Source organism: Lucilia sericata, unplaced genomic scaffold (assembly GCF_015586225.1).
Source record: "Lucilia sericata isolate MDLA Ls3-8-SP2 unplaced genomic scaffold, ASM1558622v1 Contig000457F_arrow, whole genome shotgun sequence".
Lineage (NCBI taxonomy): Eukaryota > Metazoa > Arthropoda > Insecta > Diptera > Calliphoridae > Lucilia > Lucilia sericata.
Window position 1 is genome coordinate 98,137 of NW_023994472.1, and position 15,172 is coordinate 113,308.

Consider the following 15,172-nt stretch of genomic DNA (forward strand, 5'->3'; position numbering starts at 1 on the left):
ATAGATAGACTATAGACTAGACTATAGACTAGACTATAGACTAGACTATAGACTAGACTATAGACTAGACTATAAACTAGACTATAAACTAGACTATAGACTAGACTATAGACTAGACTATAGACTAGACTATAAACTAGACTATTAACTAGACTATAGACTAGACTATAGACTAGACTATAGACTAGACTATAGACTAGACTATAGACTAGACTATAGACTAGACTATAGACTAGACTATAGACTAGACTATAGACTAGACTAGACTAGACTATAGACTAGACTATAGACTAGACTATAGACTAGACTATAGACTAGACTATAGACTAGACTATAGACTAGACTATAGACTAGACTATAGACTAGACTATAGACTAGACTATAGACTAGACTATAGACTAGACTACAGACTTGGCTACAGACTAGACTACAGACTAGACTATAGACTAGACTATAGACTAGACTATAGACTAGACTATAGACTAGACTATAGACTAGACTATAGACTAGACTATAGACTAGACTATAGACTAGACTATAGACTAGACTATAGACTAGACTATAAACTAGACTATAAACTAGACTATAGACTAGACTATAGACTAGACTATAGACTAGACTATAAACTAGACTATTAACTAGACTATAGACTAGACTATAGACTAGACTATAGACTAGACTATAGACTAGACTATAGACTAGACTATAGACTAGACTATAGACTAGACTATAGACTAGACTATAGACTAGACTATAGACTAGACTATAGACTAGACTATAGACTAGACTATAGACTAGACTATAGACTAGACTATAGACTAGACTATAGACTAGACTATAGACTAGACTATAGACTAGACTATAGACTAGACTATAGACTAGACTACAGACTTGGCTACAGACTAGACTACAGACTAGACTACAGACTAGACTATAGACTAGACTACAGACTAGACTATAGACTAGACTACAGACTAGACTATGACTAGACTATAGACTAGACTATAGACTAGACTATAGACTAGACTATAGACTAGACTATAGACTAGACTATAGACTAGACTATAGACTAGACTATAGACTAGACTATAGACTAGACTATAGACTAGACTATAGACTAGACTATAGACTAGACTATAGACTAGACTATAGACTAGACTATAGACTAGACTATAGACTAGACTATAGACTAGACTATAGACTAGACTATAGACTAGACTATAGTCTAGACTATAGACTAGACTATAGACTAGACTATAGACTAGACTATAGTCTAGACTATAGACTAGACTATAAACTAGACTATAGACTAGACTATAAACTAGACTATAGACTAGACTATAAACTAGACTATAGACTAGACTATAGACTAGACTATAGACTTGACTATAGACTAGACTATAGACTAGACTATAGACTAGACTATAGACTAGACTATAGACTAGACTATAGACTAGACTATAGACTAGACTATAGACTAGACTATAGACTAGACTATAGACTAGACTATAGACTAGACTATAGACTAGACTATAGACTAGACTATAGACTAGACTATAGACTAGACTATAGACTAGACTATAGACTAGACTATAGACTAGACTATAGACTAGACTATAGACTAGACTATAGACTAGACTATAGACTAGACTATAGACTAGACTATAGACTAGACTATAGACTAGACTATAGACTAGACTATAGACTAGACTATAGACTAGACTATAGACTAGACTATAGACTAGACTATAGACTAGACTATAGACTAGACTATAGACTAGACTATAGACTAGACTATAGACTAGACTATAGACTAGACTACAGACTAGACTATAGACTAGACTACAGACTAGACTACAGACTTGACTACAGACTAGACTACAGACTAGACTACAGACTAGACTACAGACTAGACTATAGACTAGACTATAGACTAGACTATAGACTAGACTATAGACTAGACTATAGACTAGACTATAGACTAGACTACAGACTAGACTATAGACTAGACTATAGACTAGACTATAGACTAGACTATAGACTAGACTATAGACTAGACTATAGACTAGACTATAGACTAGACTATAGACTAGACTATAGACTAGACTATAGACTAGACTATAGACTAGACTATAGACTAGACTATAGACTAGACTATAGACTAGACTATAGACTAGACTATAGACTAGACTATAGACTAGACTATAGACTAGACTATAGACTAGACTATAGACTAGACTATAGACTAGACTATAGACTAGACTATAGACTAGACTATAGACTAGACTATAGACTAGACTATAGACTAGACTATAGACTAGACTATAGACTAGACTATAGACTAGACTATAGACTAGACTATAGACTAGACTATAGACTAGACTATAGACTAGACTATAGACTAGACTATAGACTAGACTATAGACTAGACTATAGACTAGACTATAGACTAGACTATAGACTAGACTATAGACTAGACTATAGACTAGACTATAGACTAGACTATAGACTAGACTATAGACTAGACTATAGCCTAGACTATAGACTAGACTATAGACTAGACTATAGACTAGACTATAGACTAGACTATAGACTAGACTATAGACTAGACTATAGACTAGACTATAGACTAGACTATAGACTTGACTACAGACTAGACTATAGACTAGACTATAGACTATAGTCTATAGACTAGACTATAGACTATAGTCTATAGACTAGACTATAGACTATAGTCTATAGACTATAGTTTATAGTCTAGTCTATAGTCTAGTCTATAGTCTAGTCTATAGTCTAGTCTATAGTCTAGTCTATAGTCTAGTAGTCTATAGTCTAGTCTATAGTCTAGTCTATAGTCTAGTCTATAGTCTAGTCTATAGTCTAGTCTATAGTCTAGTCATAGTCTAGTCTATAGTCTAGTCTATAGTCTAGTCTATAGTCTAGTCTATAGTCTAGTCTATAGTCTAGTCTATAGTCTAGTCTATAGTCTAGTCTATAGTCTAGTCTATAGTCTAGTCTATAGTCTAGTCTATAGTCTAGTCTATAGTCTAGTCTATAGTCTAGTCTATAGTCTAGTCTATAGTCTAGTCTATAGTCTAGTCTATAGTCTAGTCTATAGTCTAGTCTATAGTCTAGTCTATAGTCTAGTCTATAGTCTAGTCTATAGTCTAGTCTATAGTCTAGTCTATAGTCTAGTCTATAGTCTAGTCTATAGTCTAGTCTATAGTCTAGTCTATAGTCTAGTCTATAGTCTAGTCTATAGTCTAGTCTAAGTATAGTCTAGTCTATAGTCTATAGTCTAGTCTATAGTCTATAGTCTAGTCTATAGTCTAGTCTATAGTCTAGTCTATAGTCTAGTCTATAGTCTAGTCTATAGTCTAGTCTATAGTCTAGTCTATAGTCTAGTCTATAGTCTAGTCTATAGTCTAGTCTATAGTCTAGTCTATAGTCTATAGTCTAGTCTATAGTCTAGTCTATAGTCTAGTCTATAGTCTAGTCTATAGTCTAGTCTATAGTCTAGTCTATAGTCTAGTCTATAGTCTAGTCTAGTATAGTCTATAGTCTAGTCTATAGTCTAGTCTATAGTCTAGTCTATAGTCTAGTCTATAGTCTAGTCTATAGTCTATAGTCTAGTCTATAGTCTATAGTCTAGTCTATAGTCTATAGTCTAGTCTATAGTCTAGTCTATAGTCTAGTCTATAGTCTAGTCTATAGTCTAGTCTATAGTCTAGTCTATAGTCTAGTCTATAGTCTAGTCTATAGTCTAGTCTATAGTCTAGTATAGTCTAGTCTATAGTCTAGTCTATAGTCTAGTCTATAGTCTAGTCTATAGTCTAGTCTATAGTCTAGTCTATAGTCTAGTCTATAGTCTAGTCTATAGTCTAGTCTATAGTCTAGTCTATAGTCTAGTCTATAGTCTAGTCTATAGTCTAGTCTATAGTCTAGTCTATAGTCTAGTCTATAGTCTAGTCTATAGTCTAGTCTATAGTCTAGTCTATAGTCTAGTCTATAGTCTAGTCTATAGTCTAGTCTATAGTCTAGTCTATAGTCTAGTCTATAGTCTAGTCTATAGTCTAGTCTATAGTCTAGTCTATAGTCTAGTCTATAGTCTAGTCTATAGTCTAGTCTATAGTCTAGTCTATAGTCTAGTCTATAGTCTAGTCTATAGTCTAGTCTATAGTCTAGTCTATAGTCTAGTCTATAGTCTAGTCTATAGTCTAGTCTATAGTCTAGTCTATAGTCTAGTCTATAGTCTAGTCTATAGTCTAGTCTATAGTCTAGTCTATAGTCTAGTCTATAGTCTAGTAAGTATAGTAGTATCTAGTCTATAGTCTAGTCTATAGTCTAGTCTATAGTCTAGTCTATAGTCTAGTCTATAGTCTAGTCTATAGTCTAGTCTATAGTCTAGTCTATAGTCTAGTCTATAGTCTAGTCTATAGTCTAGTCTATAGTCTAGTCTATAGTCTAGTCTATAGTCTAGTCTACAGTCTAGTCTATAGTCTAGTCTATAGTCTAGTCTATAGTCTAGTCATAGTCTAGTCTATAGTCTAGTCTATAGTCTAGTCTATAGTCTAGTCTATAGTCTAGTCTATAGTCTATAGTCTAGTCTGTAGTCTAGTCTGTAGTCTAGTCTATAGTCTAGTCTATAGTCTAGTCTATAGTCTAGTCTATAGTCTAGTCTATAGTCTAGTCTATAGTCTAGTCTATAGTCTAGTCTATAGTCTAGTCTATAGTCTAGTCTATAGTTAGTCTATAGTCTAATCTATAGTCTAGTCTATAGTCTAGTCTATAGTTTAGTCTATAGTCTAATCTATAGTCTAGTCTATAGTCTAGTCTATAGTCTAGTCTATAGTCTAGTCTATAGTCTAGTCTATAGTCTAGTCTTAGTCTAGTCTATAGTCTAGTCTATAGTCTAGTCTGTAGTCTAGTCTATAGTCTAGTCTAGTAGTCTATAGTCTAGTCTATAGTTTAGTCTAATCTAGTCTGTAGTCAAGTCTGTAGTCTAGTCTAAGTCTAGTCTGTAGTCTAGTCTATAGTCTAGTCTATAGTCTAGTCTATAGTCTAGTCTGTAGTAGTCTATAGTCTAGCTGTAGTCTAGTCTATAGTCTAGTCTATAGTCTAGTCTATAGTCTAGTCTAGTCTAGTCTATAGTCTAGTCTATAGTCTAGTCTGTAGTCTAGTCTATAGTCTAGTCTAGTCTAGTCTATAGTCTAGTCTATAGTCTAGTCTATAGTCTAGTCTATAGTCTAGTCTATAGTCTCGTCTATAGTCTAGTCTATAGTCTAGTCTATAGTCTAGTCTATAGTCTAGTATATAGTCTAGTCTATAGTCTAGTCTAGTCTAGTCTATAGTCTAGTCTATAGTCTAGTCATAGTCTAGTCTAGTCTAGTCTATAGTCTAGTCTATAGTCTAGTCTATAGTCTAGTCTATAGTCTAGTCTATAGTCTAGTCTATAGTCTAGTCTATAGTCTAGTCTATAGTCTAGTCTATAGTTTAGTCTATAGTCTATCTGTTGTCTAGTCTATAGTCTAGTCTAGTCTATGTCTAGTCTATAGTCTAGTCTATGGTCTAGTCTATAGTCTAGTCTATAGTCTAGTCTATAGTCTAGTCTATAGTCTAGTCTATAGTCTAGTCTATAGTCTAGTCTATAGTCTAGTCTATAGTCTAGTCTATAGTCTAGTCTATAGTCTAGTCTATAGTCTAGTCTATAGTCTAGTCTATAGTCTAGTCTAAGTCTAGTCTATAGTCTAGTCTATAGTCTAGTCTAAGTCTAGTCTATAGTCTAGTCTATAGTCTAGTCTAAGTCTAGTCTATAGTCTAGTCTAAAGTCTAGTCTATAGTCTAGTCTATAGTCTAGTCTAAAGTCTAGTCTATAGTCTAGTCTGTAGTCTAGTCTGTAGTCTAGTCTATAGTCTAGTCTATAGACTAGTCTATATTCTAGTCTATAGTCAAGTCTATAGTCTAGTCTGTAGTCTAGTCTATAGTCTAGTCTGTAGTCTAGTCTATAGTCTAGTCTATACTAGTCTATAGTCTAGTCTATAGTCTAGTCTATAGTCTAGTCTATAGTCTAGTCTATAGTCGTCTATAGTCTAGTCATAGTCTAGTCTATAGTCTAGTCTATAGTCTAGTCTATAGTCTAGTCTATAGTCTAGTCTATAGTCTAGTCTATAGTAGTCTATAGTCTAGTCTATAGTCTAGTCTATAGTCTAGTCTATAGTCTAGTCTATAGTCTAGTCTATAGTCTAGTCTATAGTCTAGTCTATAGTCTAGTCTATAGTCTAGTCTATAGTCTAGTCTATAGTCTAGTCTATAGTCTAGTCTATAGTCTAGTATAGTCTAGTCTATAGTCTAGTCTATAGTCTAGTCTATAGTCTAGTCTATAGTCTAGTCTATAGTCTAGTCTATAGTCTAGTCTATAGTCTAGTCTATAGTCTAGTCTATAGTCTAGTCTATAGTCTAGTCTATAGTCTAGTCTATAGTCTAGTCTATAGTCTAGTCTATAGTTAGTCTATAGTCTAGTCTATAGTCTAGTCTATAGTCTAGTCTATAGTCTAGTCTATAGTCTAGTCTATAGTCTAGTCTATAGTTTAGTCTATAGTCTAATCTGTAGTCTAGTCTATAGTCTAGTCTATAGTCTAGTCTAGTCTATGGTCTAGTTAGTCTATGGTCTAGTCTATGGTCTAGTCTATAGTCTAGTCTATAGTCTAGTCTATAGTCTAGTCTATAGTCTAGTCTATAGCTAGTCTAGAGTCTATAGTCTAGTCTATAGTCTAGTCTATAGTCTAGTCTATAGTCTAGTCTATAGTCTAGTCTATAGTCTAGTCTATAGTCTAGTCTATAGTCTAGTCTGTAGTCTAGTCTATAGTCTAGTCTATAGTCTAGTCTATAGTCTAGTCTATAGTCTAGTCTATAGTCTAGTCTATAGTCTAGTCTATAGTCTAGTCTATAGTCTAGTCTATAGTCTAGTCTATAGTCTAGTCTATAGTCTAGTCTATAGTCTAGTCTATAGTCTAGTCTATAGTCTAGTCTATAGTCTAGTCTATAGTCTAGTCTATAGTCTAGTCTATAGTCTAGTCTATAGTCTAGTCTATAGTCTAGTCTATAGTCTAGTCTATAGTCTAGTCTATAGTCTAGTCTATAGTCTAGTCTATAGTCTAGTCTATAGTCTAGTCTATAGTCTAGTCTATAGTCTAGTCTATAGTCTAGTCTATAGTCTAGTCTATAGTCTAGTCTATAGTCTAGTCTATAGTCTAGTCTAAGTCTAGTCTATGGTTAGTCTATAGTCTAATCTATAGTCTAGTCTATAGTCTAGTCTATAGTCTAGTCTATAGTCTAGTCTATAGTCTAGTCTATAGTCTAGTCTATAGTCTAGTCTATAGTCTAGTCTATAGTCTAGTCTAGTCTATAGTCTAGTCTGTAGTCTAGTCTATAGTCTAGTCTGTAGTCTAGTCTATAGTCTAGTTGTAATCTAGTCGTAGTCTAGTCTATAGTCTAGTCTGTAGTCTAGTCTGTAGTCTAGTCTATAGTCTAGTCTATAGTCTAGTCTATAGTCTAGTCTGTAGTCTAGTCTATAGTCTAGTCTGTAGTCTAGTCTATAGTCTAGTCTATAGTCTAGTCTATAGTTAGTCTATAGTCTAGTCTATAGTCTAGTCTATAGTCTAGTCTGTAGTCAAGTCTGTAGTCTAGTCTACAGTCTAGTCTGTAGTCTAGTCTATAGTCTAGTCTATAGTCTAGTCTATAGTCTAGTCTGTAGTCTAGTCTATAGTCTAGTCTATAGTCTAGTCTATAGTCTAGTCTATAGTCTAGTCTATAGTCTAGTCTATAGTCTAGTCTATAGTCTAGTCTATAGTCTAGTCTGTAGTCAAGTCTGTAGTCTAGTCTACAGTCTAGTCTACAGTCTAGTCTATAGTCTAGTCTATAGTCTAGTCTATAGTCTAGTCTATAGTCTAGTCTATAGTCTAGTCTATAGTCTAGTCTATAGTCTAGTCTATAGTCTAGTCTATAGTCTAGTCTGTAGTCTAGTCTATAGTCTAGTCTATAGTCTAGTCTATAGCTAGTCTATAGTCTAGTCTATAGTCTAGTCTATAGTCTAGTCTATAGTCTAGTCTATAGTCTAGTCTATAGTCTAGTCTATAGTCTAGTCTATAGTCTAGTCTAGTCTAGTCTGTAGTCTATACAGTCTAGTCTGTAGTCTAGTCTATAGTCTAGTCTATAGTCTAGTCTATAGTCTAGTCTGTAGTCTAGTCTATAGTCTAGTCTATAGTCTAGTCTATAGTCTAGTCTATAGTCTAGTCTATAGTCTAGTCTATAGTCTAGTCTATAGTCTAGTCTATAGTCTAGTCTGTAGTCTAGTCTATAGTCTAGTCTATAGTCTAGTCTATAGTCTAGTCTATAGTCTAGTCTATAGTCTAGTCTATAGTCTAGTCATAGTCTAGTCTATAGTCTAGTCTATAGTCTAGTCTAAGTCTAGTCTATAGTCTAGTCTATAGTCTAGTCTATAGTCTAGTCTATAGTCTAGTCTATAGTCTAGTCTATAGTCTAGTCTATAGTCTAGTCTATAGTCTAGTCTATAGTCTAGTCTATAGTCTAGTCTAAAGTCTAGTCTATAGTCTAGTCTATAGTCTAGTCTATAGTCTAGTCTATAGTCTAGTCTAAGTCTAGTCTATAGTCTAGTCTATAGTCTAGTCTATAGTCTAGTCTATAGTCTAGTATATAGTCGTCTATAGTCTAGTCTATAGTCTAGTCTATAGTCTAGTCTATAGTCTAGTCTATAGTCTAGTATAGTCTAGTCTATAGTCTAGTCTATAGTCTAGTCTATAGTCTAGTCTATAGTCTAGTCTATAGTCTAGTCTATAGTCTAGTCTAAGTCTAGTCTATAGTCTAGTCTATAGTCTAGTCTATAGTCTAGTCTATAGTCTAGTCTATAGTCTAGTCTATAGTCTAGTCTATAGTCTAGTCTATAGTCTAGTCTATAGTCTCGTCTATAGTCTAGTCTATAGTCTAGTATATAGTCTAGTCTATAGTCTAGTCTATAGTCTAGTCTATAGTCTAGTCTATAGTCTAGTCTATAGTCTAGTCTATAGTCTAGTCTATAGTCTAGTCTATAGTCTAGTCTATAGTCTAGTCTAGTCTAGTCTATAGTCTAGTCTATAGTCTAGTCTATAGTCTAGTCTATAGTCTAGTCTATAGTCTAGTCTATAGTCTGTCTATAGTCTAGTCTATAGTCTAGTCTATAGTCTAGTCTATAGTCTAGTCTATAGTCTAGTCTATAGTCTAGTCATAGTCTAGTCTATAGTCTAGTCTATAGTCTAGTCTATAGTCTAGTCTATAGTCTAGTCTATAGTCTAGGTCTATAGTCTAGTCTATAGTCTAGTCTATAGTCTAGTCTATAGTCTAGTCTATAGTCTAGTCTATAGTCTAGTCTATAGTCTAGTCTATAGTCTAGTCTATAGTCTAGTCTATAGTCTAGTCTATAGTCTAGTCTATAGTCTAGTCTATAGTCTAGTCTATAGTCTAGTCTATAGTCTAGTCTATAGTCTAGTCTATAGTCTAGTCTGTAGTCTAGTATGTAGTCTAGTCTACAGTTCTAGTCTGTAGTCTAGTCTATAGTCTAGTCTATATCTAGTCTATAGTCTAGTCTGTAGTCTAGTCTATAGTCTAGTCTATAGTCTAGTCTATAGTCTAGTCTATAGTCTAGTCTATAGTCTAGTCTATAGTCTAGTCTATAGTCTAGTCTATAGTCTAGTCTATAGTCTAGTCTGTAGTCTAGTCTATAGTCTAGTCTATAGTCTAGTCTATAGTCTAGTCTATAGTCTAGTCTATAGTCTAGTCTATAGTCTAGTCTATAGTCTAGTCTATAGTCTAGTCTATAGTCTAGTCTATAGTCTAGTCTATAGTCTAGTCTATAGTCTAGTCTATAGTCTAGTCTATAGTCTAGTCTATAGTCTAGTCTATAGTCTAGTCTATAGTCTAGTCTATAGTCTAGTCTATAGTCTAGTCATAGTCTAGTCTATAGTCTAGTCTAAAGTCTAGTCTATAGTCTAGTCTATAGTCTAGTCTATAGTCTAGTCTATAGTCTAGTCTAAGTCTAGTCTATAGTCTAGTCTATAGTCTAGTCTATAGTCTAGTCTATAGTCTAGTCTATAGTCTAGTCTATAGTCTAGTCTATAGTCTAGTCTATAGTCTAGTCTATAGTCTAGTCATAGTCTAGTCTATAGTCTAGTCTATAGTCTAGTCTATAGTCTAGTCTATAGTCTAGTCTATAGTCTAGTCTATAGTCTAGTCTATAGTCTAGTCTATAGTCTAGTCTATAGTCTAGTCTATAGTCTAGTCTATAGTCTAGTCTATAGTCTAGTATAGTCTAGTCTATAGTCTAGTCTATAGTCTAGTCTATAGTCTAGTCTATAGTCTAGTCTATAGTCTAGTCTATAGTCTAGTCTATAGTCTAGTCTATAGTCTAGTCTATAGTCTAGTCATAGTCTAGTCTATAGTCTAGTCTATAGTCTAGTCTATAGTCTAGTCTATAGTCTAGTCTATAGTCTAGTCTATAGTCTAGTCTATAGTCTAGTCTTAGTCTAGTCTATAGTCTAGTCTATAGTCTAGTCTATAGTCTAGTCTATAGTCTAGTCTATAGTCTAGTCTATAGTATGGTCTATAGTGTAGTATAGTCTGGTCTGTAGTCTAGTCTATAGTCTAGTCTATAGTATAGTATATAGTCTAGTCTATAGATAGTCTATAGTCTAGTCTGTAGTCTAGTCTGTCTAGTCTATAGTCCAGTCTGTAGTCTAGCTATAGTCAGTCTATAGTCTAGTCTATAGTCTAGTCTGTAGTCTAGCTGTAGTCTAGTCTGAAGTCTAGTCTGAAGTCTAGTCTGTAGTCTAGTCTGAAGTCTAGTCTGTAGTCTAGTCTATAGTCTAGTCTATAGTCTAGCCTATAGTCTAGTCTATAGTCTAGTCTATAGTCTAGTATATAGTCTAGTCTATAGTCTAGTCTATAGTCTAGTCTATAGTCTAGTCTATAGTCTAGTCTATAGTTTAGTCTATAGTCTAGTCTGTAGTCTAGTCTATAGTCTAGTCTATAGTCTAGTCTATAGTCTAGTCTATAGTCTAGTCTATAGTCTAGTCTATAGTCTAGTCTATAGTCTAGTCTATAGTCTAGTCTATAGTCTAGTCTATAGTCTAGTCTATAGTCTAGTCATAGTCTAGTCTATAGTTAGTCTATAGTTCTAGTCTATAGTCTAGTCTACAGTCTAGTCTATAGTCCAGTCTGTAGTCTAGTCTATAGTCCAGTCTATAGTCTAGTCTATTAGTCTATAGTCTAGTCTATAGTCTAGTCTATAGTCTAGTCTATAGTCTAGTCTATAGTCTAGTCTATAGTCTAGTCTATAGTCTAGTCTATAGTCTAGTCTAGTCTAGTCTAGTCTATAGGTCTAGTCTATAGTCCTCGTCTATAGTCTAGTTCTATAGTAGTCTATAGTCTAGTCTATAGTCTAGTCTATAGTCTAGTCTATAGTCTAGTCTATAGTCTAGTCTATAGTCTAGTCTATAGTCTAGTCTATAGTCTAGTCTATAGTCTAGTCTATAGGTCTAGTCTATAGTCTAGTCTATAGTCTAGTCTATAGTCTAGTCTATAGTCTAGTCTTAGTCTAGTCTATAGTCTAGTCTATAGTCTAGTCTATAGTCTAGGTCTATAGTTAGGTCTATAGTCTAGTCTATAGTCTAGTCTATAGTCTAGTCTATAGTCTAGTCTATAGTCTAGTCTATAGTCTAGTCTATAGTCTAGTCTATAGTCTAGTCTATAGTCTAGTCTATAGTCTAGTCTATAGTCTAGTCTATAGTCTAGTCTATAGTTCTAGTCTATAGTGTAGTCTATAGTTCTAGTCTATAGTCTAGTCTATAGTCTAGCCTATAGTCTAGTCTATAGTCTAGTTTTATAGTCTAGTCTTTAGTCTAGTCCATAGTCTAGTCTATAGTCCAGTCTATAGTCCAGTCTGTAGTCTAGTCTATATTCCAGTCTATAGTCTAGTCTATAGTCTAGCTATAGTCTAGCTATAGTCTAGCTATAGTCTAGCTATAGTCTAGCTATAGTCTAGTTTAGTCTATAGTCTAGTCTATAGTCTAGTCTATAGTCTAGTCTATAGTCTAGTCTATAGTCTAGTCTATAGTCTAGTCTATAGTTTAGTCTGTAGTCTAGTCTGTAGTCAAGTCTGTAGTCTAGTCTGTAGTCTAGTCTATAGTTTAGTCTAATAGTCTAGTCTATAGTCTAGTCTATAGTCTAGTCTATAGTCTAGTCTATAGTCTAGTCTGTAGTCTAGTCTATAGTCTAGTCTGTAGTCTAGTCTATAGTCTAGTCTATAGTCTAGTCTATAGTCTAGTCTATAGACTATAGACTAGTCTATAGTCTAGTCTATAGACTATAGACTAGTCTATAGTCTAGTCTATAGTCTAGACTATAGTCTAGTCTATAGTCTAGTCTATAGTGTAGTCTATAGCCTAGTCTGTAGTCAAGTCTGTAGTCTAGTCTGTAGTCTAGTCTATAGTTTAGTCTATAGTCTAGTCTATAGTCTAGTCTATAGTCTAGTCTATAGTCTAGTCTATAGTCTAGTCTATAGTCTAGTCTATAGTCTAGTCTATAGTCTAGTCTATAGTCTAGTCTATAGTCTAGTCTATAGTCTAGTCTATAGTCTAGTCTATAGTCTAGTCTATAGTCTAGTCTATAGTCTAGTCTATAGTCTAGTCTATAGTCTAGTCTATAGTCTAGTCTATAGTCTAGTCTATAGTCTAGTCTATAGTCTAATCTGTAGTCTAGTCTGTATTCTAGTCTGTAGTCTAGTCTAGAGTCTAGTCTGCAGTCTAGTCTGTAGCCTAGTCTATAGTCTAGTCTATAGTCTAGTCTATAGTATAGTCTGTAGTCTAGTCTATAGTCTAGTCTGTAGTCTAGTCTGTATTCTAGTCTGTAGTCAGTCTAGAGTCTAGTCTGTAGCCTAGTCTGTAGTCTAGTCTGTATTCTAGTCTATAGTCTAGTCTATAGTCTAGTCTATAGTCTAGTCTATAGTCTAGTCTATAGTCTAGTCTGTAGTCTAGTCTATAGTCTAGTCTGTATTCTAGTCTGTAGTCTAGTCTGGAGTCTAGTCTGTAGTCTGGTCTGTAGCCTAGTCTGTAGTCTAGTCTGTAGTCTAGTCTATAGTCTAGTCTATAGTCTAGTCTATAGTCTAGTCTATAGTCTAGTCTATAGTCTAGTCTATAGTCTATAGTCTAGTCTATAGTATAGTCTATAGTATAGTCTGTAGTCTAGTCTATAGTCTAGTCCGTAGTCTAGTCTGTATTCTAGTCTGTAGTCAGTCTAGAGTCTAGTCTGTAGTCTAGTCTGTAGCCTAGTCTGTAGTCTAGTCTAGAGTCTAGTCTGTAGTCTAGTCTGTAGCCTAGTCTGTAGTCTAGTCTGTAGTCTAGTCTATAGTCTAGTCTATAGTCTAGTCTATAGTCTAGCCTATAGTCTAGTCTATAGTATAGTCCATAGTATAGTCTGTAGTCTAGTCTATAGTCAAGTCTGTAGACTAGTCTGTATTCTAGTCTGTAGTCTAGTCTAGAGTCTAGTCTGTAGTCTAGTCTGTAGCCTAGTCTGTAGTCTAGTCTAGAGTCTAGTCTGTAGTCTAGTCTGTAGTCTAGTCTGTAGTCTAGTCTATAGTCTAGTCTATAGTCTAGTCTATAGTCTAGTCTATAGTCTAGTCTATAGTCTAGTCTATAGTCTAGTCTATAGTATAGACTATAGTATAGTCTGTAGTCTAGTCTATAGTCTAGTCTGTAGTCTAGTCTGTATTCTAGTCTGTAGTCTAGTCTAGAGTCTAGTCTGTAGTCTAGTCTATAGTATAGTCTATAGTCTAGTCTATAGTCTAGTCTATAGTCTAGTCTAGAACATAGACTATACACTAGACTATAAACATAGTCTAGTCTATAGTCTAGTCTATAGTCTAGTCTATAGTCTAGTCTATAGTCTAGTTTATAGTCTAGTCTATAGTCTAGTCTATGGTCTAGTCTATAGTCTAGTCTATAGTCTAGTCTATAGTCTAGTCTATAGTCTAGTCTATAGTCTAGTCTATAGTCTAGTCTATAGTCTAGTCTATAAACTAGGCTATAGTCTAGTCTATAAACTAGGCTATAGTCTAGTCTATAAACTAGACTATAGAGTACAGACCAGACTATAGGCTATAAACTAGACTATATACTAGACTATAGACTACAGACTAGACCATAGGCTATAGACTAGACTAAGATTTTCAAAATTAAACATCTATAAGGAAAACGAAAAGTATTATAAATTCTATCTGTTTCCATAATTCTTAAGTTAATACATTGGATTTTTTTGGACAAATAAAAATTTTACTTACATATTTTGGAAATGTATCCTTCTTCATCCCGCCGTGCACTTATATTTGCTTCATTTTAAGTGTCTTCTATTATAATCTGTAAACAAAAAAACAATAAAGATGTTATAAGAAATATGAAGAAAAAAATACCGAATCAAGTGCTTACATTAGTCATTAATGTGAAATTTATAGCCAATCGTACATACATCTTAACATATGACAACATGCGAAGCTAAATCCCTAAAAGAAGTCCGTCCCGAGTTAAAAAAAAAAAAAAAAAAAAAACATTAAAGTAAAACAGCAAACAAATGTACAATATTGTAAACATTTCTACACACATTTATAGATGAATAGAAAAATGTCTTGGAATAAAATACCACCTTGTTGAGTATGTTGAATGCAAGAGGTGCGTTTTGTATACAGATATTTTCTTACAATAAAGATCAAACAACTGGAAGATTTTTCCTAAATAAATAAATTTAAATGTATACAAAAAACACACACGCACAAGATCAATAGAACAGACGGACGGACTTAACAGCCAATTTAAGACAAAAGTGATTAAATATTTATTATAGGGAAGTTTTCTAATTTAAATCTATCGACAAATCTTAAAGACTTTAAGAATTTATTCGAAAATTGTATATTTGAGAAATAATATTGTAAAATGTTAAGGAAATTGCTTCAGAGGACGCGTGTGTGTGTAGCTTTATTAAAATAAGCCATTATTTTACTACTTCTATGTAAAAAACAAGTAGTAAGCACACAAATGAAAGTCTTTGCTTCGTTTTTACTGGGAAGTTTTTGTTT

General features: G+C 33.8%; 1 long non-coding RNA gene across 1 annotated transcript in view; it reads right to left on the bottom strand.

Annotated features, from left to right (window-relative positions):
- The window catches only part of LOC119605113, a 176,609-nt gene that overhangs the window by 13,707 nt on the left and 147,730 nt on the right, over window positions 1–15,172 (bottom strand). The window contains exon 5 of the long non-coding RNA XR_005231563.1: window positions 14,384–14,459. This is a non-coding gene — a long non-coding RNA (uncharacterized LOC119605113). The remainder of the gene's footprint in view (window positions 1–14,383; window positions 14,460–15,172) is intronic.